Below are 25820 nucleotides of genomic sequence, written 5' to 3'. Positions count from 1 at the left end.
GATGACCTCAATCCTACATTTACTTATTGTCTTTCATAAAAGACTCTTTGGGTTCATTGATTGAATCGTCCTTTCCTGAAAACACCCTTCCTGGAGCCCTTTGCTCCAGTGTCCACGGGACTTCCTCAACTGGTTACGTAACCATCATCCCAGGATTTACTTTGTCCATGATTGCACAGTTACCTCTCACCAATATCCTGGGTTTACATCCTGTTTCCTGATCTATGTCTTCCTTCTAGGTTTCTCTTTTCCACTTCAACATATTTTTTTCCTCCTCTGGGATAGAGATTAGCCTCAAAACCTTGATAACTTCAGGAGGAAATATGTTTGTCTTAGTCTACTTTCTGTTCCTATAACAGAATACCCGAGATGGAGTAAATGACTAAGAATAGAGGTTTACTTAGCTCACAATTCTGGATTCTGATAAGTTCAAAAGCATGGTGCAGGCAACTGGTGAGAGCTTTCTTACTGCATAATAGCATGGTGCAGGTTCTGTGGCTTGGTGATACAGAGTTAGCATACTAGCTCAGGTCTCTCTTCTTATAAAGCCGTTAATGCCATCATGAAGGCCCCACCCTTATGACCTCATCTACTTCTAATTGCTTTCCAAAGTTCCCATCTCTAAATACCATTAACACAGGAATTTGGGGATGACATGTCCAATATATTCACTTTTGGAGACAGCACAGCAATGTTTTCCTTCATGGCACTGGCCCCGTGGGCTCTTTGACACAGGAAATTTGTGTCCTTTACTTTTGAGAAAACTTACTGTTTCCTTGAGCAATTTCCTTCTCATTATCGCTTCTGTCTTCTTTTCTAGGAACTCTCAGGTGTTGACTTTTTTACTAGTTCTCTAATTTTTTTTTTCATCTTTACTCTCCCTTTTCCTTCTTGTCTTTTTCCTGTTTTTCTGTCAGACTTTTCTAAACTTTATCTTCCATTGCTTGAATTGAATGTCTATAAAATTCTGCCGTATTTTTCATTTGCAAGCATTTTTTCCCTGTTCTCTCAGAGTGTCTTCTAATTTTAAAAAATATTTTTATTTTTAATCAACACAGTAATAATACATGTCTATAGATTACCGTTTACCATCTCAATTCAGGTGTACAATGTGTAACAATCAGATCAGGATACTTGGCACGTCTATCACCTCACATATTATATCTTTGTGCTGGGAACATTCAAAATGCTTTCTACTAGTTATTTTGAAATATTCAATTAATTGTTGTCTTTCATAGTTATCTTACTATGTTATACAAGACTAGAAGTTATCACCTACCAATTGCACTTTTGTACCCATCAACCTTTCTCTGCCTCCCTCACTCCTCTGACCTTCCAGGCCCTAGTGACCACTCTTATTTCTACTTCCTTGAGATCATGAAATCAGCTTCTGAGCTTCCACTGTAAATGAGAACATGCAGTATTTGTCTTTATGTACCTGACTTATTCCACTTAATATAATTTCCTCCAGGTCCATTCATGTTGCTGCAAATGACTCTATTTTATTATTTTCATGGCTGAATAGTATTCCATTGTGTATGTACCAAATTCTCTTTATCCTTTCATCAATGATGGACACTTTCATCATTATGTCTTGCCTATTATATATATAGTGCTACATATAAATGTAAGAGTGCATTATGCCTCTTCAGCATAATGATTTCCTTTGGATAAATTTTCCAATAGTGAGATTGCTCTATTATATGGTAGTTCTATTTCTAGTTTTCTGTACTTATTGCTTCTACATGATTGTAACCTTACCATGAATAGGATGACTACCCTTTCTCTCAGTTTAATGCCTCTGTGACTATTTGCTATTTTCCATAGTTGCTGTACTAATTTGCATTTCCACCAACAGTATCTGAGCAGTCCTCTGAAAGTGCCTTTGTAAAAGCTGTTCCAGTTAGAACTCTGCCTAGTTGGGAGAGGGCGTTCACCTGGTCGTGTTGGGGTGAGGAAGCTACCTGGATTCCTCAATATTCCCTATTCTGGTTTCTCTGCTCCACTCCACACCTTCAGAGCTCCCCAGGGCTTCCAAATCCCAGGCTTTTCCTGATTCTCAGCCTCAAATCTGTGTCTTCTCATTGGCTTCTAATCCACATGCCAGATTTCATCTTCTCAGCTCTGTTTAGTCAATACCAATGCTCCATCCATTTTCCATATTCCAGAATTTGGCTGACATCCAGACTCCCGTTGATTCTTTTCCAAGATTCTTTGCCTAGTAGGACTTATTCATGACTTTTACTTCATTACTATCATTTTGTTTTATAGAAGAAACAGAAATAAGTGTTGCTTTTTCAATCTACCATGTTTAATTGAGTCCCCAAACTTATCAGTCTTTACATTGCTAAGTTCTGCTTTTTATCCTATGATATATCCTATGATAAAAATATTTACCCACAATTTTTCCAAGCTTTGTTTTTCATGTGTCCTAGTTTTAGTGTGAAGCTGGACTTGTGAATTAAAATTGATTGTTTTCACATAATCTCTTGTAACTAAGATGAGAATCTTTATAAACTAAAATAGTTTATAAATATTCACAGAATAGTCCACCCTTTCCCTCTGATTTTAATAGCTTTACTACCATTTGACACTTTTCCATATATGCTTGGGTCTACTTCTAGGCTGATTTTAACTAGAATTGATCTATTAAATTTTCATTACCTAGCTTTAGATCTCTACTTTTCTGTATTTACTATTTCTTCATCAGTTTATACAAAATACATTATTTGGGAATTTTAACTGGAAAAAAATTTTAGACTCCTTTGAGGAGAATTGTTATTTTTAAATTTTGGAGATTTGCCATTCATGAAAATAATATACTTCACTATTTATTTGCATCTTTCATTTCCTTACTCAGGTTTAGTAAATTTTTATATGTATTTTATTACATTTATTTCTAGGTAATGTATACTTTTTGTTGTTATTATGAATAACATGCTTTTCTATTTTATTTTAAAATTAGAGCTGGCTGGTTACAGGGACTCTGGATTTTTGCATACTCAACTTGAGTTTCCAACAATCTTGCTAAGCTTTTGTTGGTTGCAATATGGTTACAGATTCTCTTAAATTTTATACGTAAAGATCATTTCATAGCAAATAAAAACATTTATTTTTCTTTCTAATCCCAGTGGCTCTATTTTCTAATTTCTTTGTCTTGGTTAGAACTTTCAGCACATTTTCTAATTGTACCAGAAGGTAATTAATTATCCTTTTTTAAAAAATTGGTTATAATGAAAATGCTTTTAACCTTTTATCAATGAGCATGAGCATGATGTTTGCTATAGATTTCTGGTAAATGTCACTCAGTTAGTTTATAAAGATTCTCATCTTAGTTACCAAGAGATATTTTTTTTTACAAGTGATTATAAATTTTACCAAATATTGAGATGATTTTTCTCTTTTCTTTCTTACCTTTAAAAAAAAAAAACTCTTAAGCTGCTTATGTTGTAACAGACTTTCAGATTCTGAACCATCTCTGCATTGGTCTTTTTTTCCCCCCAGTGTTGGATTCAATTTGCTAATTTTTAAAAATCTAGGCTTATGTGCATTTAGTCTAAATTTTTTCTGTGTGTGTGTGTGTGTGTGTGCGCGCGCATACTTTGTGGTCCAATTTTCATATCAGAATTCCTTTTTTTCAATTGGCTCATTTAGTTATACATGACAGTAGATTCCATGCTGACATAATTATAAAAGCATGGAATATATTTTGTTCTAATTCAGGCCCTGGTATTTCTCTCCCTGCTCTTTTCCCTCTACTCTACTGATCTTCCTACCATTTACCCATAGTTATTTTTAAAAAATTAATTTCTTTTTTTAAAAAATATTTCTTAGTTCTCAATGGACCTTTATTTATTTACATGTGATGTGGAGAACTGCACCCAGTGTCTCACACATGCTAGGCAAGCCCTCTGCCACTGAGCCACAACCCCAGCCCCATTAAACTAATTTCTTGTTCATATCAGGATTCTACTAGTTTGCTTTCATTGTTTTATCAGTTTGGGTGTCTGGAAGGTTTCATTGGACTAAAAGAATGTGGGAGGGGTTTCTGCAACATTTTAATAGTTTCAAATCCTTCTTTCTATTCAATGAAGTAGATATTTTCAAGCAAGTAGATAGTTCGTGGACTCAACGAAATGATTCTAATTTTCCCAAATTGACACATAAACAAAATACAATTGCTGAACACTAACTTATATGATAGCAAATGCTCAGAACTAAAAGATATAATGTATCATCCAGATGTTTCCAAATGTTTCTTTAGATTTATTATAGTTTGATTAGGCAGATATATCCTATGATAGACAAGCTATTCTTTCCTGGGATGATCATTGGGGAAATACATTCCACAGGAATTTCCTATATAAATCCTATGTATTTTTAGTTCTGTTTATAAATGATCTCTGGAAAAAAGTAAAATTTTCCATAGCAGCAACTGGCAGAGATTGGAGAACATATACTCTTTTTGTTTTCCTTTCCTTTTTTTTAAAAAAATTGGGTTGTTTTATAAAATGTATTGGATTATTCTTCCAATCTATAGTTCCTCCACAGTAAGTTCATCTTCAAACACAGAATATAGGCTTTATGATTGCTCATCCACTATATGCTGTATGTTAGGTATCCAGAATTTATCTAGGGAAACATACTTCTTTTTTCCAAAGGCATAACCCAAAAATATTTAGCCGTTTATCTTCTAAAAACCATGCAAAATGCATGTCCCTTGCATGTTTCCTGTTGATAATAGTTTCCCCATTTGTAGTACAACTTTTCTTTCCTCTGGAAAGCTGGTACTTATTTTATTCATTGCTTGCAAAATTGTGCCCTGATGCTGTTCAACCAAAGGACATGCCTCATACAAGTGAGGAGAGTATCGCTCAGGCTATAATCAGCTGCAGCAATGGAAAATAGCACTTTTGAACAGGACTCTCCGAGTTCTGGGCAACACTGCCTGGAGATCACACTGCCAGAACATCTCTGGACAGAGGTCACATCTAGAGCTCACTCATTAAATTGCTTTCCAAACTTGCTGAGATCTGCCCTATAAAGTCTCCAAGCTCAGCCATTCACCACACTAACAAGTATTATTCTATCTTTACAACCTGTCCAGATATGGGATGTCCCCGGCAATAAAACTGGCTGTATTCCAAAAGTTTATTTTCAAGTCATTTATTTGGAATCAGAAAACATTTTCCCATAGGAACCATTTTATAAATGGTGTTGTTCCACAGATGCCTGGTTGAGCTACATTGAATTTGAAATGTAACTTTGACTGTAGTGTTCCCACCAACCAATTGTTTATTCAGTTTCTCTGGGAAAGTGCATTCTGATTCTAACTTAGGATGCCTGAAGCCTGCCTCTTCCTCTTCCTGGTAGCTTTTGCTGTAGCTTTTTGGGGGGCTCTTTTCAGCAGTGGTAGTTAGAAGAGGGGAGGGAGTAAAAAGCCTTCCTAAGAAAGAGATGAGTGCTGGGGGTGGAGGGTGGTGCACAGCACCACCAGCAGCTCAGGAGGCTGAGGCAGAAACTTGCAATCAAGGCCAGCCTCAGCTACTTAGCAAGACCCTGTCTCAAAATAAAGAGGGTTGGGGATGTGACTCACTGGTTTTTATGGTTTGGATGTGAGGTGTCCCTCAAAAGCTCATGGGAGAGACAATGCAAGAAAGTTTGGAGGAGAAATCATCAGGTTATGGGAGCCTTAACCCAATCAGTGAGTTAATTCCCTGAAGGGATTAATTGAGTGGTAACAGACGGCAGGTAGGATGTGGCTGGAGGAGGGGGGTCCCCTGGGGGCATGCCTTTGGGGTACATATGTGGGGAGCTGAGCTTAGCTCTCTGTGCTTCCTGATCATCCTGTGAGCCACTTCCCTCCACCACACTCTTCTACCTGGATGTTCAGCCTCACCTCGAGCTCTGAGGAAAGGAGCCAGCTGTCTATGGATTGAACGCTCTGAAACTGTGAGCCCCCCAATAAACTTTTCCTTCTTAAAATTGTTCTTGACAAGTCTTTTAGTCACAGCAGTGAAAAAGCTGACTAAAACAGGGATTAAGCATTCTGAGTTCAACCTGTGGCACACACACACACACACACACACACACACAGAAATAAAGGAAGGAAGGGAGGGAGGGAGAAAAAGAAAAGGATGAGTGTACAGAGTCTATATAGATATTTCTGGGTAACTTCTTAATGGCTGGAAGGCTGAAGGAGGAAGCCACTCAATGTGATTCGGCTTCTTCCCAGTGTTCTGAATAGGACATAAAGGGCAGGGGCTTTGGCTAAACAGATCATTTCTAACTCAGATCTTCATGAAGAGGGAAAGACTTTTTCTTAAAACCTTCAATTTTTGAAGACCAAGCCTCTGGACTTGTAATTAGCCAGGGAAATTATTTAAAATTTCTTTGTCAGTGATGAATCACTGTCCAAACACATAGAAATAAGGAGACATATATTTTGCGTCTATCCCTAGACCTGAAAAATAGTAGGTATTCCAAAAAAATCATTTTTTATTGAATTAAGTACTAAAAAGTACTAGACCACAATCAAATGCATGTGTGGGTCGGTTAACTGCATTCTAATTGAGCATCTCCTAATTCTGACCCTCCCATAGCACACACTTTGAAGAAGTTACTGGAACATCAGTCTCACCTGGGGGTAGGTGCTGGGTCTCCATGCCCTCTCTGTTACATATCAACTTCTAGCACTCTCTCTCCACTGCCAAGACTGGGGAAATAAAAAGGTATAGCAGGGATAGTTGCTGTGACAAACCAAGAAGGCTATCCAACCCTAGGACCCTGGCCGGCACAGTTTCTAGCACAAGGTTTATTCTGGCCAACATTGCCTGCTAAAAACAACCAATGCACTTTTTTTTTTTTTGGTCAGTCGTTTTTATAACACAAGTAGACATATTTTAGGGGGCTGTGCCTCTTTTCCAGGCTACAATTTAGCCTGTACAGCAGACCTGGGTCTTGTCTATTTCAGGTTTTCAAATTGCATAACAATTTAAATTCATTTCTGTACTTGCAACTACTTTAAGAAGAAATACAGTATGAAATCGCCCTCCACTCAAAAGCCTTCCCCACTCCCAACCCCCGTAAACATATCTGTTAATTTTCATTTGATAGACTGCTTTCTTTTTAAAGCTCCATTTGTGTTCTTCAAGACAGCCTCTTTCTCCAAGATTAACATTTCTTCTGATTGCTCCTGACAATGGATACACTTCCAGAGGCCCTGCTAAGGATAACCAAAAAAGGGCATGGAGCAGGCTGGTTTTGGCAGCCTGCTCGGCTGTTTCAGAGCTTTTTAGGTCTTGGTTTTTCTGATGAGTGATTTCCTGAGCATGCCTGGGGAATGACAGGCATCTGCACAGGCCCACGGTATCACCTTGGCCAGGGTGTCGTCATTGGCTGCTTATTAGAAAAACTACAGGACAATGCATACCACTGACTGCCGGCTGTAAACATAGGGGATATGTGTTCACTTAGCATGGACTTCTGGGAGGGGCCAAGGAAGGGCGGTCTGCAGTTTTATTGAATAGAGCAGTGTGCATTCGGCTGCCTGCCTGCCTGCTTGCTCTCTTGCTGTGCTCCTGCTTAAAGGGATCAGCCCTTCCTTTCCCACGGAGTCCTGGGGAAGAGATTTCAGCCGAGGAGGTAAGGCACGGGCCTTTCTCTTTTCTTTTCCAGAGAAGCTGGGGACTTTTCTCTGGGTTTCAATCAACATTCCTGGCCAAGGTAGCCAGACATGCAAGATCCTTCAAGGCAATAGACCATGTAAATTCTCGGAGTCAGACTGGGCTTCACCACCCTGCAGATGTTCCCAGAGGCGAACAGGGTGAAATTTCAAGTTTTGTTTCTAGAGTTGGGACAAGAGGAGAGATCACATAGTGACTTGTATCAGGGAGCACTGGCAATGTTGCTTCAGATGTCCTTTTGTTTAGGAGAGGGACCTGGATTTGTACCTGATGATCACAAGCCAGGTCTTGCGGGCGGGCTGTGCCACTCAGCAGCTTCTTCTGCATCTTTTATTATCAGACTTTGAAAGGAGTTTTGCTTTAAAAGTAAGAGCAACAACTATTTATGTTCATGAGAAGCCAAAAAGTGATGTGTGTGTGTATATGTGTGTGTGTGTGTGTGTGTGTGTGTGTGTGTGTTTAAACCACATGCATTTCTATGTTACTTACTCTGCAAACAAGAACTAGACTTTTGGAGCTGGGGAAAAAACAAATACAGTCAGAGGGTTCTAGCTCTAGTGATGGTTGAGTTAGTGTCACTGATCTGATATTTACTAAGACAGAGGTTGCCTACCCTGATCTGTTTCCTATAAAACCTAAAAACAAGAGTATGCATGTGCTAGTGGGTGTGTGTTTAGAAATCATAGTTAACCTCCTACCAAACTATTTCTCAAGAACTCTCATTTTTCTGTTTGAAAGTGTGCCTGACTATGCCTGGAGAATTTGAAAAAAAAAATGTGTGTTGGAAATGTGTTCCAGAAAGGAAGGAGACAGGCTTTTATTTCAAGATAGACGTATTTGGGCATCTTAAATAGAAGCACAGGCAGCTAGTTGGTAGTATGGTCTGCAATTCCTTTTAGAAAGAGCTGATTGTAAAGGGCGGGGGAATTTTAGTGCTGTGGCAATCCAGGGTCAAAAAAGTGGATAAGAACAAAGTACTTGGTCTTCAGAGATCCATCTGTTAACAAGACTATGCAGATGAACTTATAAACGGAAACAGCAAAATCCTTCTAGTGTTTTTGGCAAAACCCGACATGTGTGGCTAGATCTTAAGTGAAGACTAGGTGCTATGTGGAGAGAAGGGCAAATCTGGTAATTTTTTTTTAATAATATGGATATGAAAGGCTAAAACCACTCCAAATGACAGATTCCATTTGATTTTATTCCACGCATTATGGTGGTTTGGGGTTGAGATTCATTAATCTTTTCTCTTTGTATTTAGAAATTGGGGATAATTTCTTGAGAATGTCTCTCTCTGCTTCTAGAAGTGATATATGAGAACAGACTTCCCTGTGAATTTCTTTCCCTGGACTAGTTCTGAGTAAGTGTGAGAGGAAGGCTGCAGGCAAAAGCTACAGTTTGATTATTGTCCTTCCCTCGAAGAGATCAAGTTCCAAACTATTTTCACAGTGTTTTTAATGTCAATCAAAATATGAAGAGCAATTTTTTTTTTCAACTGTTCTCTAAACCATGTAGGGAATGCAGTTTGGAAGGAAATCCATAATCTTGGGATTTGAAGATAAATTCCATTTGAAACCAACATCTTCGAATCCCTGAAAGTTCAGTCTTTCTATGACCTCTCCTTCCCATCCCCTCCTATACCTCCCACCTCCAACAACCACAAAGACACATTAAAAAAAAAAAAACAAAACAGTGTACACGTTCTACTGTAGATTGAAATGTGAGGATTTTAGTTTCTGTTGAACTTTAGGCAGTTATTTGGGTGTCATTTTGCTGTTGAGTATTAGCTATAATACATCTCCCCCAAATAGGGAGGAAAACAGACTTAATAAAACCAGACTGCTAGAACTTTCGTTCTATTAAAATTATTTAATAAAGAGAAATATGATGTTTTGTACCAAAATTCTGGTACAAAACATTACTAAAAGAGTTGATCTTTGGACACTCGAGAAATGTACAAAGGATTGGCTATAGGTAAAGTGTAGAGTTGTTTCCATTGTTCAAAGCCAATAGAATGGGGGATTTAAATAATTAAAATGAAAAAAAAAGACATGATTTTTGCATTAGAAGGAGAAGGAGACCCACATTCAAAAGATTTAAATGAGATACATGAGAGCATTTCCTGACAGGGGGGCCATTAATAATTCTTATTGACCCCTGTGACTGTCCTGAAGAGCTCCTGCTCTCTGCATATGAAATAAGTTGGTACTGTGACATGCCATAGAAAGTTCCAGAACCTAGCCTGGGTATTTTCTGTTCTGATGAGTGAAATGCACCACAGAAGTCCTTAAAAAAAGAAAAAAAAAAAAAAAAGAAAAAGAAAAAGAACATGTAGTTGTCATTTTCATGGTAGCATGATAACTAGTTTGTCACTCCTTTAACAAGACAGAAAAGTGACTTGAGATGGGTCTGAGAGAGGATTTGATAGTTTCCCATCTGCCTGTTGTCTGTCACTGGGTTAGGAAATGTGGTGGGGTGAGGCCATGGGGGTGGGGGGATGGAGAAAATGCTGATGAAGAGGAATGCAAATAGCATGGTAGACTAAGGAGGAGGTTAGAAAGATACTGCCAAAGAATTTTTAGACTTTCAAAAGGGGTTTTCTGGGTAAAATCTCTCAGATTCTGAAAATAGAACCATTAGCTTCTTAACAGAAAGTTCTTCATCTGTCAAGCTAACCCAGATGCCCATCGATTATGGGTGCTGGGTAATTTAAAGAGATGCTTTTAGCTCAGCCTTAACTCATGAGCACCAAGATGAGACTCACTTGTAGTTTTGGTTCCTCTGCTGAAATGACCCTGACCTTTGCAGAAGGCATCGATTCTTTGGCCACAATCTGCAGAATGGATCCGGTAGTAGTTAATATCTCTAAGTGAAGTGAGCCTTTGTTCTTCTTCCCTGTAGGCTAAGTACACTGAACTGCCTTCAATTGGAGTCCTCTGGACATTATGTTCCTACCTCTTACCTACTATCTTGAACTATTTCCTCCTTCCTCATACTTGACGATCCTTGGGTGCGACTTTCTTGCTCCAACTTCTTTCTAGGTCCCTGATTCCATAATCTAGTGAATATGGGTCTAGCCCAATGTAGTCTGAAGTCTGGTTTTGATGATCAGAGACCAGGAGAAAAAATAAATAACAGGAAGATAAGACATCAGAGGTGCAAGGCAATATCTAGGAACCAGGAAATCTGAAGATCCAGATGAGCAGAAGACCAAAGACAATGCTGACAACAGAAAGGCCTTAGTAAATGAGGCAGCTTCTTTGCCTCCAGCCAAAAGCATGGAATTAATCCCAGCATGTCAAGCCTGGGCCTTGTCGGGAGGATGAGGTAATCAGGAGCACCTGGCTGTGGTTCCTGTTGGTATTGAGACCAGACTGCTGCACGGAGCTTGCCTCTCACCTCTGAGGGCCTCAGTCTTTAGTATCCCCAACTGTCACTGAGCCCTGGTAGCATCCCTAACTTCCTCACCCCACCAGCTCCTCGATTCCCTAACCAAACATGGAGCTTTCCTGGTCCCACACTGGAAATGGACAGGATCCGGGCTCTAGGATGAGGCCCAGATGACGGTATAAGTGTCAGCACTGGCTCTAGATAGAGGAAAGCTGCTTGTCTTTTTTAGGCAGAAGGAGAAAAGTTAAAAGAGCAGGCAGAGTTGAGATTAGAGCATTTTCTGTAGTCAGGGGCCACAAGCTTTCAATTGGCTGGGTGGGAGGGGGTGGCAGGAAGCCTGGAAGCCCCAGGCTATGAGGAGGAAGTGAGGAGGCTGTCCTTCTGGTAGGATGTTTTGCTTGGAGACCTTAGACAATCTGATAAGAACTCTGAACCCTTAGGTCCTTTGGGAACCCATCCTTTGTGATTGACTGGTAAGGGACCCACCCTTGAGAGTCAGGAGATGACCCTCAGGAGGTAAGGGTATGGTCAGAATATGAGTGGAGATGTGCTTCTTGTTCCCAGATCTGGAAGGAAAAGAAGATGATGTGCATACACAGATAAAGAGGAGGCGACTGCCTCCTTCAGCTACCCTTCCAAAGAAAAGGAGATCATCAGCAGAGAAGAAGCTGTTTCCTTGTGGGTAGCTCACAGAGGCTAGAGAAACTCAGGAATGGCAGCTATTAAGTGTACTCCCAGAGAGCACGGAGAGATGAATAAAATGATTGCTAAGCAGCTGTGAAGCAGAGCTTGAAGGAAAACAATTTTTTAAATATTTTAAATAAATTGGGTGTTCTTTACTAGCACACATTTTAATGCATATCTTTTCTTTTTTTCAAAAGAGTGTGACTACATACATCAATAATGGAGAACTTGAAGATAAATTTCTTTTTAATCGTTTCCTGAGGCTTCTGGCCTTGCTTTGTGAATATGCAGATGAGAGCCCTTGACTAGAAGGGAATCATCATACTTGAAGGGGAATGTATTAAGTAGGAATATGTAATTAGTTCCTTTTACAGCCACATGTAACATCCCTTCTTGCTTCCTTCCAGATATTTTGCTGGGGAAGTAGGCAGACCTCACTTGCATGCTGGGCAGGACCAGGGGAAAGCACCCACAGGGACCAAGGGCCAGTAGGCATCAGTGTTCCACTGGATGCATATAAAGCAGAAAAATAGGCTATGTGGTAAATTACAGCTAGGTGAGCAAAGGAAAAATAGGAAAAAAATCAGAAGTCAGGTAGTTTTAGAAATGAAGATCTTACTGAGCAAGATGTATGGTCAGGTAAGATGCAGTCTGGGGAAACAGATGCTTATGTTCACAAGTTTCAGAAGCTCAACTCAAGGGGCAGGACTGTAAAACACATCTGGAATAATAAAGAGATGGAATCACATGGAAAGCCACAAGCCAAAACAGGACCAGAGAGTCCAAAGAGTGAAATTAACATCAAGGTGGGTCCAAGGGTCTCAGCAGAGAACTCTATCTCCACCCAAGGTGTTTCCAGTCACAGAACTCAGCTTCAGACTGTGTCTGCTTCTTTCCACTGTTCTATCACCTGGAAAATTCCTTCTGTGCTTCCAGGTCAAATTCTGAGAGAAGAGATCTGATGGATTCAACTAATAGCTATTGTCTTCATTTGCCAAATCCCTTAGCAGGAAGGGTTGTTAAAGATACTGATGTACCTATGGATGAATTGCACCAGTTGGCCTGGCTGCCACCCTGCTCCAATCAGTCAGTGGTCACCTGTGGGCAAAGAAAAGCCCAGTGGGCCATTTCAGTTAGAAGAGGCAGTTGGGAGTGGAGGCCAATCAGCTGACGTTTCCAACAGGTCTCAATGTATATAACTTGGATTTTGATGTGAATATATTATTCTAGAGAGTGGTTTACCTAATACCAGGGTCATACAGTTCTTGGTATGGCCCAGCGAGCCAGTCTTAAGGGAGGGTAACCTCAAATTTTTCACCACTGATAAATGAAAAAAATAAGAATTCATTCCATTTCGGAAAGATTCTAGAGAAAAAGCACTTCGAGAATTCTTATTGGCAAGAAACTTCATGAGCCACAGGTATGATATGGCTCTCCTCCAAATGAAGGCAATCTTTCAAATTTAGTAAATAATAATTTAGCAATTTTAATAAATGAAAACCAATACATTCTCAGTGTAAATCACAATACTTCAATCAACAGAATGCAATAAAAGCCAGTGTACACTTAACCAGGTGTTTCAGGTCTAGGCAATATTTGCTCTGTAATCCTTCATTTGCTGAACCCCTGTCCTGTGTTCAAAGCATCCCCTGTGTTCTGGCCGGATCACATTTGGAGCATCATGGTCACACTTTTTAGAGAGGCATTGACAAACACCTATCCCAGAGTCAGCATCAAAGGCTGGAGGGGCTCAGGAGAGCAAAATAGATGAGGAAAAGATAAAGGATCTAGACCTGTTTATTCCCAAAGAAATAAAACTAAGGGGCCGGCCACTTGTATGCCTTCTGATATCTGGAGTACTTTTATGTGAAGATGGGAGACGGCATATGTGTTTCTTGAGAGAGCAGAATTGAAGACATGGATCCATGGAAGTTTTAAGCTGGGCAGGACTTTAGGATATCATTCAGCCCAGGGAGTACATATAGTTTTCCATTTATATGCCAGGTCCAGCCAATTGGTATGTTAAGAAGGTTTCCAAGGCTGTGTTTAAGCTCACAGGGGAGAAAAAACTGCTGTCATTGGTAATGATCTATGGCAAATGGAGCCATAGCTTCTTAAGAGCCACATTTTGTACTTGGTCAATGTAGTCTGCATGTTCCTAATATTTGGGAGGCCACAAGTTATTTCACGAGGTAAAGAAATCTGTATATGCAGCTAGTGTTTTTAGCTAACTGGGTCATAAAACATGTCACACAATATGTGCCACTATTTTTCTAATTGTGCAGAATGTATTCTGGTGATGAGATGTTAATTTATTTACAAGAGTAGTTGGATTCATAGAAACTTCTGGTTTTATGTTTTCCTAAGACATCATGGGCCAAGAAATTGGGGATCTTATGAAGAATTTTTTTTTTTTTTTTTAAGAAAGGAACTGGGTTGAGGAGGTAGCTCAGTGGTAAAGCATTTGCCTAGCATGCACGAGGTCCTGGGTTCCATCCCCAGCACTATACATACACACAAAAAGGAACTGGTAGTCTACTTTTCATTTACCAGATGAGAAACTAAAGCCTGGCCACACACACTAAGTGCAGTTATTTATGTATTGGTAAGTTTCTTTGATTAATGTCTGTCTGTCTTTTTGGTCAGTAAGATTCATAAGGGCAGGGAACATCTGTTTATTTCATTTATGTATACCCAGTGCCTGGACACATGGTAGAAGCCCAATAAATATTTGTTGAATGAAAGAATAAAATAAGCGACTAGATCAAGATCATCCAGTTAACTGGTAGCAAAGATGGTTCTAAAACACACAGCTCCGAAGTCCCAGGCAGTTAACCTTTTTGGTTTCAAAGATTGCTTTATTCTGATAATAAAAGAGAACATTACAATTCACAAATGTGGATTATACCATGCAGCCCAATTTGCCTGCACACCAGTGGCTCTTGAGCAGCATCTGTAGAGTTTTTTGAAAATACACATCCCTGAGACTTGTCCCCTGGAGGTTCCAATTCAGTAGGTCTCGCTAGAGTGAGGTCCAGGCATCTGTAGTTTGTCAAAGCTCCCTGGTGGCACTGATAAAACATCCTGGCTCAGAAACAATTCTGTACACCTACAGTAACAATAATTTATAGGAGAGGTATGGAGTTACTTATTTCTCAGAAGTCTATTTGTTCAGATTTAAATGATGTTTTTCCCTAAAAGTTACAGATGTATATCCCAAGTCATCAATTTTACCAGAGTCTCTTCTGAAGAGCCAGAAGACTTATCTTGAAAATTCCTCCAGCTTCACCTACTCTTTTGGTTTAAGCACAAAGCTGTCAACCCTATGAGGTTCAAGGTCCTGATGAGATTTCCAGTGGTTGCTTTTGTAAAGCACTGGAAATATGGCAGGAATAAAATTTCTCATGGTATTTCCACTTCTTGTTCCAGCCACTGTTACTAAGTGAAATTTAGACTTGGGAGGAGGGGTAAATCTAGGAAAATTTTTCTTTTTAAGTATTTCTGTTCCAAGGATGTTTTGAAAATCAGTTACTTGAGGTATTTCCCTTACCAGGAATCATAGAAGATGTTTTTCTCTGTCTTCCACTTTGTGATCAGGACTTGCAAATCCTAAGCAGGAAAGGAGAGATGCCTCCTTCACCTGCACCTCCATCCACCCCCCCCCCCAAGGCTGTGACCATCACAGCCTCAGGCCTAGATGCTTCCCTGGAGTGTGGGGCCTCTAACTGGCAAGTGGCTTTAGGATCATGGACCGGGTATCAGTTCCTTGTGCAAAAGCACAGAAAATTCATCTCTAGGGGCTACTTTTTCTGTATTTTGCAGAAGAATCTACCATATTCAGAGCACTGAATATATACATTATATTCACCCAAAATTGTAGCTCTAAAGGTTTATCTATATTAGTGAACTGGTCCAATACGAATGACAGAATTTTACTGTATTTGTATCAATGCTATTTGGTTTACAAGGTGCTTATGTTGTGTACAGGGAAGCAGAGCTTGTTGGAGAAAGGAAGCTAAAAATGAGTTAAATTATGTCCCAAAGCTGTACACAAACAGCATCTGGACTCCTCTCTCTCTGCTCTGATACTACCTGCCTTTCCAGGTACCCTCAATTCATACTAACTCCCGAAAACTGATAGTTAAATTTTCAAGAATTTTGGGATCTGGTTTGTAAAATAAAAGCATTACTAAAAGTTAAATGATATAAATTTAAAATTGTAGTAAAAGCCAGGGTAATCAATATTTAAGATATATCCCTTCCTAATTATTTCACTCTATTCTACTATAATCTATTCTCTTGGGGATAGTAGATATATCTACTTAGTCTGTATGATGAAAATTCTGTGTTATGCTTTGCAACCCAGCTTCTCCTTCCCAATTCTTTGTTCAGTGATGTCATGTTGGGAGCTTGAAATTGACCATAATGGAAGGATTTATATCAAAGAAATTGGCACTTGCTACAAATCAGACTTCCCTTCCTTCCAACAAGATATCATTGACCCCAAGGTATGGAGAGGCAAAATTGGCCTTTTACACAGGACAGCCAAGCAGAACACTTCTGTCATTTAATTGCATGCATATTCATAATTTATGTATGTTTGTTTGCTCATTTATGATTTCCCAGAACATTTATTATTTCCTAGATCATGTTTCCTAGAGCATGTGATGCTCCTGGAACATAAATATCAGGGAAACAGGGACTTTGGCTTTTTCAGTGCTGTGACCTGAGCCTAAGAAAATACCATGCCCCACATGTACTATTAGTAAAAGAGTAAAAAGAATAAATGACTATAATTTTTTTATAAGAAAGCTGAAACCAATGTTATGCTAGAGCTCATGAACCCTTCACTAATTGTACCATTATCCAGCGTTTAGATTAATGTGTGTCACATGCTAAGTAGCATATTGATATTTATTAGATACAAGTAAAATAATATTTATAACAAGCAATTTTCCAGATGTAGAAACTGAGTTACAGTTAGGGTAGGTAATACATCTGAGATTACAGAGCTAGTACAAGGCAGAAGCAGGATTTATACCTGTATAATCTGTTTCCGTGAACCACAGGCTTACTTTCTGTGCTGTGCAACCTATCACTAATGACTCCAAGAGACAGAGACCCCTCTTTTATGTGTGACTCTAGCCTGTCTGTTCTCTTACAAATTTGGGATATTTATTCCTTTATTGTACAGTTATAGTAGCATTTCTAAATTGCTTTGCACATGATTTAAACCAAATTAGATTGTCAATTATCCACTGTGACTTCTTACAGAGACTCAGTAGGCATGGGGCTCCGTTTAGTCCTGTGCCCCTTGCCATGTGCTCTCTGGTCTGCCTTCCTCCATGGGCATCACAAAGGTGGAATGAAAGGAGTCTGTTGCTTTCAAGTTTTGGTTCACCAGGAGGTAAGACTAGGACCAACAGACACAAGTTCTAGGAAATTGCAGGTGAGAATAAGCATATTCTATCTAGGTCTGTCTCTGCAACATGGATCACCTTCCACTGCAGAAGACAGCCTCCACCATCATCTTCAACCCATAGGTTTAAAATTTACCCTTTACCCTTACCCATGGACCTGAGCCACTTTTGTCTAAATAATCTTAATGTAATATGACAAATTATTTCTAAAGCTTGGTTGTTTTGTAGGATTTCAGTGTTTTAGATCTGGAATGAGAGAGGGAGAAAGAGGAAAAGGAGGGAGAGGGAAAAAGAGAGAGAGCGAGGAAGGGGTGGGGAGAGAGAGAGAGAGAAAGAGAATGCAGAACTTGGGAGAGAGTGTCAGAAGGTGAAGAGCAATGGATTGCTAGTTATCCTGAGCCCTTACAGGTTGAGGATGGTTGAGAAGGTAAGCTAGCTCAATCAGCTACCTTATTGGGGTACTTGCCATATGATGTCACTTTCCAACTGAGGACTACACCTCAGAGCAGTAAAGTAAACCAAGTAACTTGCCCAGCTCACACAATTGTTACATGACTGAGCTGGATTCATGGCCACTCCCTGACTCCAACCCTTTTCATTCCTCTTCAGCTGTCTGTTCTGTGTCTTCCCTCAGAAAAGTGATGGAAACCAGAGCAGAAGGTTTCCATAACCAGTCATTATAATTTGTCACTGAGCCATACTGCAGTTCAAGGAGACAAGCACATTGTCACTCCCTGCCATATAAGGACACAGAACTAAACACCATTTCTTACACTACTGACTCAAGCGATTGTTCAAGTTAGAGTCAGACAGGGCAAGAATCTAGGCTTAGAGCAGTTAGGGAGAGGGCCACAGAAGTACTTCTGTGTTTCCCTTTGCTGGTAGCAGAGAGATTTGCACATTTCTCCCTGACTCCAGGGGAGATATGGAATTAGATACTGAAGGATTAAACCAGTTGGACAAGTGCTTCAAGCCATTTTGTTGTCTAGGTATATCAAATTTAGGTATTAAAAAGGCCAAGACAGATTCTTTGAGGATTGGATGTCCAACTACAGAATTTGGAGTCCAGTTGCTTTAATGGTCACTCCTAAAATATTATTCATTAATAATACACCTTGTTTAAGTTTGACCTTCTTGCTCAAAGCAGAACGTTCATGTGATCACTCTTTGCCTTCATAGTCAGTCACAGTGGGGACTTCAGAATGCAGCTCCATTAACCAGTTTCGTGGAAGAATTGAGGCATGAGTAGCTGAAACAATTTACTCAAGATCAGCCAGAAATCTTGCTGTAGGTAGCACCCACTCTTTGAGATAGTTCTAAGAATTACTTAGTTTCCTCAGGGAAAGAAAAAAAACATCTCCAAACTCCTATCTTTGGCCAGACTGCATCTGGGATATTAATTTCCTAGAGCTGCCATAACACAGTGCCATGAACAGAAATGTATTCTCTCACAGTTCTGGAGATTAAAAGTTCAAGACTGAGGCATCAGCAGGCCTGGTTCCCTCCAGGACTTTGGGGAAGGCTCTGCTCCAGCTATCTCCTGGGCTTGTAGATGGCTGCGGTCAAGTTCATGTTCAAGTGGCATCCTCTCTTGTAGGAGTCTATGTCCAGATTTCCTATTATAAAGTTGCCATTCATATTGGATGAACTCCACCCTAATGGCCTCTTTTCAACTTGATCATCTCGGTAAAGGCCATAATAAGGTTACATTTTGAGATGCTGCAGGTTAGGACTCTGACAATGAATTTGGTTGGGGGAGACATAATTCAACCCATAACATGCTCCAGTTCAAAATCATGGTCGAAACCCATGTGGCATAGCTTATGAAACTCTAAGTGCAGAAGACTGTTGCTGGTGGTATTCCATCTTCCCTCTGAGTCTAGGGAATTCTTTGCTAGAAATCAGTTGGCTTTTTGAACTTGCCCTTGACATTTGCTTTCTGCCTTTCGCAATGTGAAATTCTGATCCAGTGAGAAGTCAAAAGAGGTCTCTGAAATGACGCACTGAGGGCGCAGCTTTGCATACTGTGGCCTATCTGTGGAAGGCTGGGAAACCACGGTGGCAGACAGTCTGGTATGTGGCCATCAAAGGTGGGGGAGGGGGCTGCTGGGAAGGCTTGGCTGAGACCATCTGTGAGTCTGGAAGGCAGAGCCAGGAAAGAGGTGAGCAGCTTTGGAGCAGCTGAGCTGGCCAGGGAGGCAGCCACCGATGGCCTGGTGTGGTGTCCGCACAGGAGGAAGGAGACTTATACACAAGCCAAACACAGCCATAATCCCCAAATACAGGGGAAAATATTAGATGCCTACACAAACGTGTGCTCTAAATCTTTTGACTGTGGCCTTAGTTTCTTCCACCTCTCCTCTATCCATCCTTTGCTCTCAGTGCCTCTCTGGCCTCATCTGTGCTGGCCCAATTGGTCCCCAGAGCTCCCATGTCATGCTCTGCCTCCTTTGGATTCCCTTCAGCCACTGCTTCCTTCTCTCCTGTCCTTCAAGCTCTCCTTGGTGTCCCAGCTTTGGTCCTGCCCGTGACTCCTCTCTTAGGCCAGAGACAATCTGGAGAGTCACTGTACCATTTATCATCTACACTGTGACACTTCTGAAGGACAACTTCCCTAAAATAGGAGCCCTACCTGGGATCCTGCCAGGCAAACCTGGAGGGCTGGTTATCCTGTGCCTGGTGTAGGGTGTCCTGCCCCCCAAATCTCCCTTCACCTATCACCACTCACTCTGTTTCTAGACCTTCCTGTTTAAAAACTTTGGATGTTCTGATCCTTCTTTTTAACTTCCTTCCAAGAACTTTAGATATTGAACATCTCTTTTCCATGATCTCTTCACTTCCTCAATCTCCTCTACTCTGTAATTTGTCTCACTGTTTAAATTCCTTTTTCCTTTTCCTCTTCACCTCCTCTCTCTCTCTCTCTCTCTCTCTCTCTCTCTCTCNTCTCTCTCTCTCTCTCTCTCTCTCCTTCTCTCTCCCTCCCTCCCTCCCTCTCTTTTTTAAATTTATTTTTTTCCATAATGCAGCTCAAGGAGGTCATGTTTGTCTGCCGTGATACATATGGGGCATATTTCCTATATTTCTGAGACAAATCAAGGCATAAACTGAGCACATGCGTGTGTGCACACACGTCTCAAAATAAACCACCAAATGCTACAAGCTGCTTGGGGTCTCAGATGAGTCCAGAGTGGACTGCCCACCACCTCAGCACCTCTGCCCAGGGTCTAGAACAGTCTCTACACCACCTAAATACCTGTAACTATCGTGTGTACGTGTCTCAGTTCAAAGTTCACACACTTCCTGTATGTGCACACCTACCCTAGAGTTGAAGACAATGCAGACGTGAAGTGACAAAGCAAACAGCATTGACTTCATTGTGACCTCAGAATCTGGATGTCTGTCCTCTAAAGCAGCATGCACCAGAGGCCTAGCAGGGGTTGCTGCAGGTTTCAAGAAGAAATAGACTTTGAGGCTGAAATCTTCAGTAGCTTTCAAGCATAGTTCTTTGTATGAGTCAGTCACGTGTGACTTCCGGTCTTTCTGAAAGGTCACTGCAATCATCAAGATATCTGTGTCAGACTCTGGGTTGTGCAGGGATGTCCTGAAGCTCCTTTTTCAACTCTGAAGGGAGAGGAGGGACGCATCCCTCTTGCTGACTAATGGAACATCCGTCACAGATGGCTGAAATAGAGCACCATGCCAGCAGGAAAAAGCCACACTCCTTCTTTCATTTGTTTACTTATGTATTTGGGGATTTTGACTGAATAATTTTCTTTTTTGCTTTTTCAAGTACCCTGAAAATAATTGGCAAATAAAGAAATAAGATACTTTATGAAAGGAAAGAAGAGCCCTGTTAAATTTCTTCCTCCTCTTCTTAGTTCTTGCCTTCTTCCTCCTTTCTTCTCAGTCCTCTCCTATTTTTTCTTTCTCCTCCCTTTGAGATCTAGACAGTTGGAAACATCCTATACCGTTTGGGTGCTTCTGCTTCAGTCATGGTGGCCCATGGCTCTCATCCTTGCCCGTGTCTTTTTGGGTTTGCATCAATCACAAAGATTGATTGTAACAAAAAATACTTCACTCTGCAGTAGTCGTGGCAGGGGTAAATGGCAGTATTCATTCATTGCCCTAAGATTCAGTGAAGTAATTAGTATCCGCAGGCCTGGAGCCCTGACCACCTGTATTTGGTAAATAGGAAATGAAGAGTTTAAAAGTTTGTTAGTTTTGGTTTTTATTTCCCAAACCTCCATGCCTTTCCACATACCTGCTCTTAGGCATGTGTTAAAATACAGCAGCTGCTCTTTCCATTGGGAGGAGTTTCTAGCTTGCTAATTCTTTTTTGAGAGTGTGTTTGCAATGAGGTTTAAGTTTTAGATACCTTGGCTTGCAGAGGACCTCAGAGTTCAGGTGGTGGAAAAGATGCCCAGGTCCAGACTCCTGTCCATAGCAGATAACCTGTGTCACTCTGAATGGCCTCTTGGGCCATTCAATGCCCAGTGCCTTGCTCTGCTCTATAATGCCTGGGTAGGGAGCAGTGTATTTTTAACAAAGAGGGACTTTAGGCAGTAGAGTGTCCCAAAGCACACCCATTGTTTTCTTTCCTTTGTCTTTTGAAACAGAAGACTTGCTCTTTAGTAGTTTGGGGAGATGTAAGTCCCATATTTATAAAGGAAAGTCTAGACTCAAAGTTCAGATTTGAGATTTCCAGCAATTATCCCTTGAGTGACAGCTTCAGTTGACTCTGACTTTCAGGGCTGTCTCAACCCCAGTTCCAGCCTTTCCTTCTTTCCATTATTTTAAAACATTTTTTTTTTTAGTTATAGATGGACACAATATCTTTATTTTTATGTGGTGCGGAGGATCGAACCCAGTGACTCACACGTGCAAGGCGGGCACTCTACCACTGAACCCCAGCCCCAGCCCCTTTCCATGATTTTAAATTTAATTTTTAAAGGATGCAGTGCATGTTTATTATTTTAAACTAGATGTCATATAAAGGATTAACATGAATAGTTTCACTGCTGACATTATCTTACATTATTTCCTCCACATTTAATTTTTAATTGACACATGATATTTATACATATTTACAGGGCACAGTATGATAATTTAATACATGTAATGCAATTTAGGCTTCTGGGATAAGCATCTTCCTTTCTATCCTTGTCTCTAAAAGCAATATGACAATCATCTTATTTAGAGACACTCTGAAACCCCACAGTTGACAAGGGATGGTTAAAACAGATTATCATCTAATTGAACCTTTTTCGCTAATGTAATCAGAGACATTTTAAAAAAGCTTTATGTGAAACCAAAGCATATAGTGAACAATTGTAGAATCTTAGAGTCTTGTTGCCCTTAGATTCACGAAAATATCTTGCACCACCATCTAAATTTTTAATATATGAGATCACATGTGTGAACATGCTTGTGCTTTGTAATCTCTGTTTTTAATATCTATAGCTGAATGTATTAAAGTGTAAAAATGTGCTCAGAATGTTAAAAAAAAAAAAAGGAAGAAAAGCATATTTGAACCTAGCAACTGTGCTTGGGGTCAAGCTTACACAAGAAATCATATGGCTGGGTCAATTTTTTTAAATTAATTTTATAAATAATGTTTTATTTTAGAATACTTTTTGATTTATAGTTGCAAGAATATAATAGAATTCTCATATACCCTACACCCAGTTCCGTCTATTGTTAACTTTACTATGGTTCACATTTTTCACAAATAATGAAACAATGTTATTATATTATTATTAATGAAATTCCATACTTTATCTGGATCTTCTCAGTTTTGACATAATGCCCTTTGTTTGTCAAGCCCCTTGGAACAACATAATGTTTCATATGGGAAAACTTTAATATGGAGCTATTGAACTCAATACAAGAGTGGAAGTTGTATTAGCCAGCTCTTTTTCTTGAGCATGTGTTTCCTGGGCCAGCAATTTCTTGAGGAATTTCCACCTGAATTACCCTAGACTTCCCCTGGTCTCTGCTTTGTTTCCCTTGAGACCACTAGCAGATGCCTCAACCTGCTCCACCCTGATGCCAGATGCTGGAGCCCTATTGCGCCAAGCCACCAAGGCAGCAAACAGATGGTAACATCCAGTGCACAATGCCCCTCCACCCCGGCATTACCTCCCACCACCACCCTTCTACAGTTTTAGGCAGAAGCATTAGTGTGAAAGGTCTTACCTGCTGCTGAGCTGCTGAAGCTCTGCTCTTAAAGCTGCAGCACACCATAATTTGCTTGGGAAAGTTTCAACACTACTAGAAGTAGGGGGTGGGAAGAGGACCTGACCCTTGTTCCCCCTGAACCTTGAAATCCAAAGATTTGGGAAGTTAAAAAAACAAAAAACAAAACAAAAACAAACTCACATTTCATGAAAAGTTCTTGTTGGTAACAAATAAGCTATGGAGACGCTCGCTTGCTTCCTAAAAGTCACCTCACCTCAAGTATAGTCTTTCATAGACTGAGCTTCCCAAACTTTCTTTGAAATATGAGTTAGCAGTAGACAGTGACAGAAAGAATCCATTTAATTCTGTTTCTGCGTTTATACAACTTCATGACTCCAGACAAGCAACTTGGTATTTTAGGGCATCAACCCTTGTAATGAAGGGATTGGATTAGTTGTGGCTCTTACCCCTGAACTTTTCTGATTGGTGGTTCTGTTTGTCCCCCCAAAAGGCTCACTGTTGTCCTGTCAAGGCCACTTTTTTTTTTTTGTACCAGAAATTGAACCCAAAGCCTCTTAATCACCAAGCCACATCTCCAGCCCTTTTTATATTTTATTTTGAGATGGATCTCACTAAGTAACTTAGGGTCTTGCTAGGTTGCTAAGGATGGCCTTGAACTTGAGATCCCTCCTGTCAAGGCCACTTCTTTACTGGTAAGCTTTCACTACAAAAACTAACTATAATTCAGGGCTTGTTATGGATGAGTTGCTTCCAAGTACACCAGTTATTTGATCTATTATACTTAGTTTGCTTTTAAAGTCAATTCTTGGTAGTGATACGATCTAAAAAAATGCAATTGAATTGAGAAAAATAAAAACAAAAACAGATAAAGCTGAGGAAATGCAGGTATCTTTTTTTGTTCTTGCTATCAAAAAATTCATTGTGGGGACAATCTACTTATTAATGAGTAATACGAACAGTCTTGTCTCAGAGAATTTCCTTGAAACCTCCTGATAGCAATAATATCAGCCTGCTGAAATGGCTATTTAAGCATCAATACACGTGATAAGAAACACTTTTCATAAACAGAATGATTGAATCAACTGTCAGGAAGCCATCAAAGTCAAGGAAGAAAGCCCAAGCCTTGGGGTGGAGATGGTTACTATGTTTGGCCATCTGTTTTGGTCTTTCCTGTTCCACATGTAGCTATATAGTTTACATAAAAGTATCTCTCAAGAGGATCAGAAAGAACAGATTTATTGAACCAGATGTGTGTTAGCATTTCTACAGGTGTGGCTCTGCAGCTGAAAGAACATGTTGTACCAGGGATGGAGTTTCTTATTATGTAATCAATATAAATTACCGCTAGACTTTTACAGAGGTTGATAAAGCAAACATGTGTCATTTGGATTGGCCTTCTGGTATATAAAGAGACCTTGATTCACTTGGGCCACAACGTGAAAAAATGCACCATTCGATATTTATAAAAGACTTGGTAGAAAATACCACGACAGTGATCAAGAGATGTTGTTCTAGCTCCCGTACAGAGGCAGTTGCTGATGAGGAATGGAAGTCACGTTTTTGTGGTTTTCTTAATCAAAAAAGACGAGGGGGTTGGGGGTTGTAGCTCAGTGGTAAAGCGCTTGCCTAGCACATGGGAGGCACTGGGTTCAATCCTCAGCACCACATAAAGATAAATAAATACAGCTGGGGTTGTGGCTCAGTGGTAGAGTGCTTGCCTAGTACACGTGAGGTACTGGGTTCAATCCTCAGTACTACATAATAAAAATGAATAAATAAAACTACTTCCTGCCAAAACTTAAAAAATAAACAAACAAAATAAAGGTATTGGGTCCATCTACAACTAAAAAGAAAAAGTAAGGAGAGAAAGATGAGGAACAGTTCATAAATTGTTTTGAAGTCTCTCAACATCTGATAGAAAAGGGCCAAGGGAATGAAAAGTATTTAGAGGAGTAGGAACAAAAACAAACAAATAAAAACAGAACACCAGAAAAAAAAGATGGAGAAATAAAATGGTAGAATTAACTAACCCAAAGAGGAAGATATCTTTAAGTAGTACAGAATGTTGGGGCTATAACAAAAACAAAGTCATCCCTTTGGTAATTTGCAGAACATTTTGACAATTGTACACAGAATTAATTTTTTTTTAATTCTAGGCAGGAAGAGGAAAAATGCTGCTGGTTAATAAATTTTGTATCAATACTGTGTTTACCACAAATGTTTTAAATATGTTCAGAGCTTTAGTGTATTTATGCTAGATTTTACAATAAAACAAAAGTGAACATGTCTACTCTAGGACTTCTAATTTCTTAAACTTTTTCAATTCAGATTAATCACCCCAAAAAGAATACAAACAATAAAAAGAGAATAGTATACCCTACTATGTATAACTGTAATGCTTAAATAGAATAAATTGTAAAAAGAGTAATCACACTATTCAAAT

The 25820-nt window shown here is 39.8% G+C and overlaps 1 protein-coding gene across 1 annotated transcript in view; it reads left to right on the top strand.

The window, feature by feature from the left end:
* Positions 1-7317: 7317 nt before the first annotated feature.
* Positions 7318-25820, top strand: part of Cald1 (caldesmon 1) — a 175809-nt gene continuing 157306 nt past the window's right edge. Inside the window, 1 exon segment of the mRNA XM_048786913.1 lies at positions 7318-7644. The gene's annotated coding sequence lies outside the window, so the exon portion shown is untranslated.

Source organism: Marmota marmota, unplaced genomic scaffold, assembly GCF_001458135.2.
Source record: "Marmota marmota marmota unplaced genomic scaffold, marMar, whole genome shotgun sequence".
NCBI classification, from domain to species: domain Eukaryota; kingdom Metazoa; phylum Chordata; class Mammalia; order Rodentia; family Sciuridae; genus Marmota; species Marmota marmota.
The sequence above is the reverse complement of the archived record's forward strand: the minus strand, read 5'-3'. Positions and strand labels throughout refer to the sequence as shown.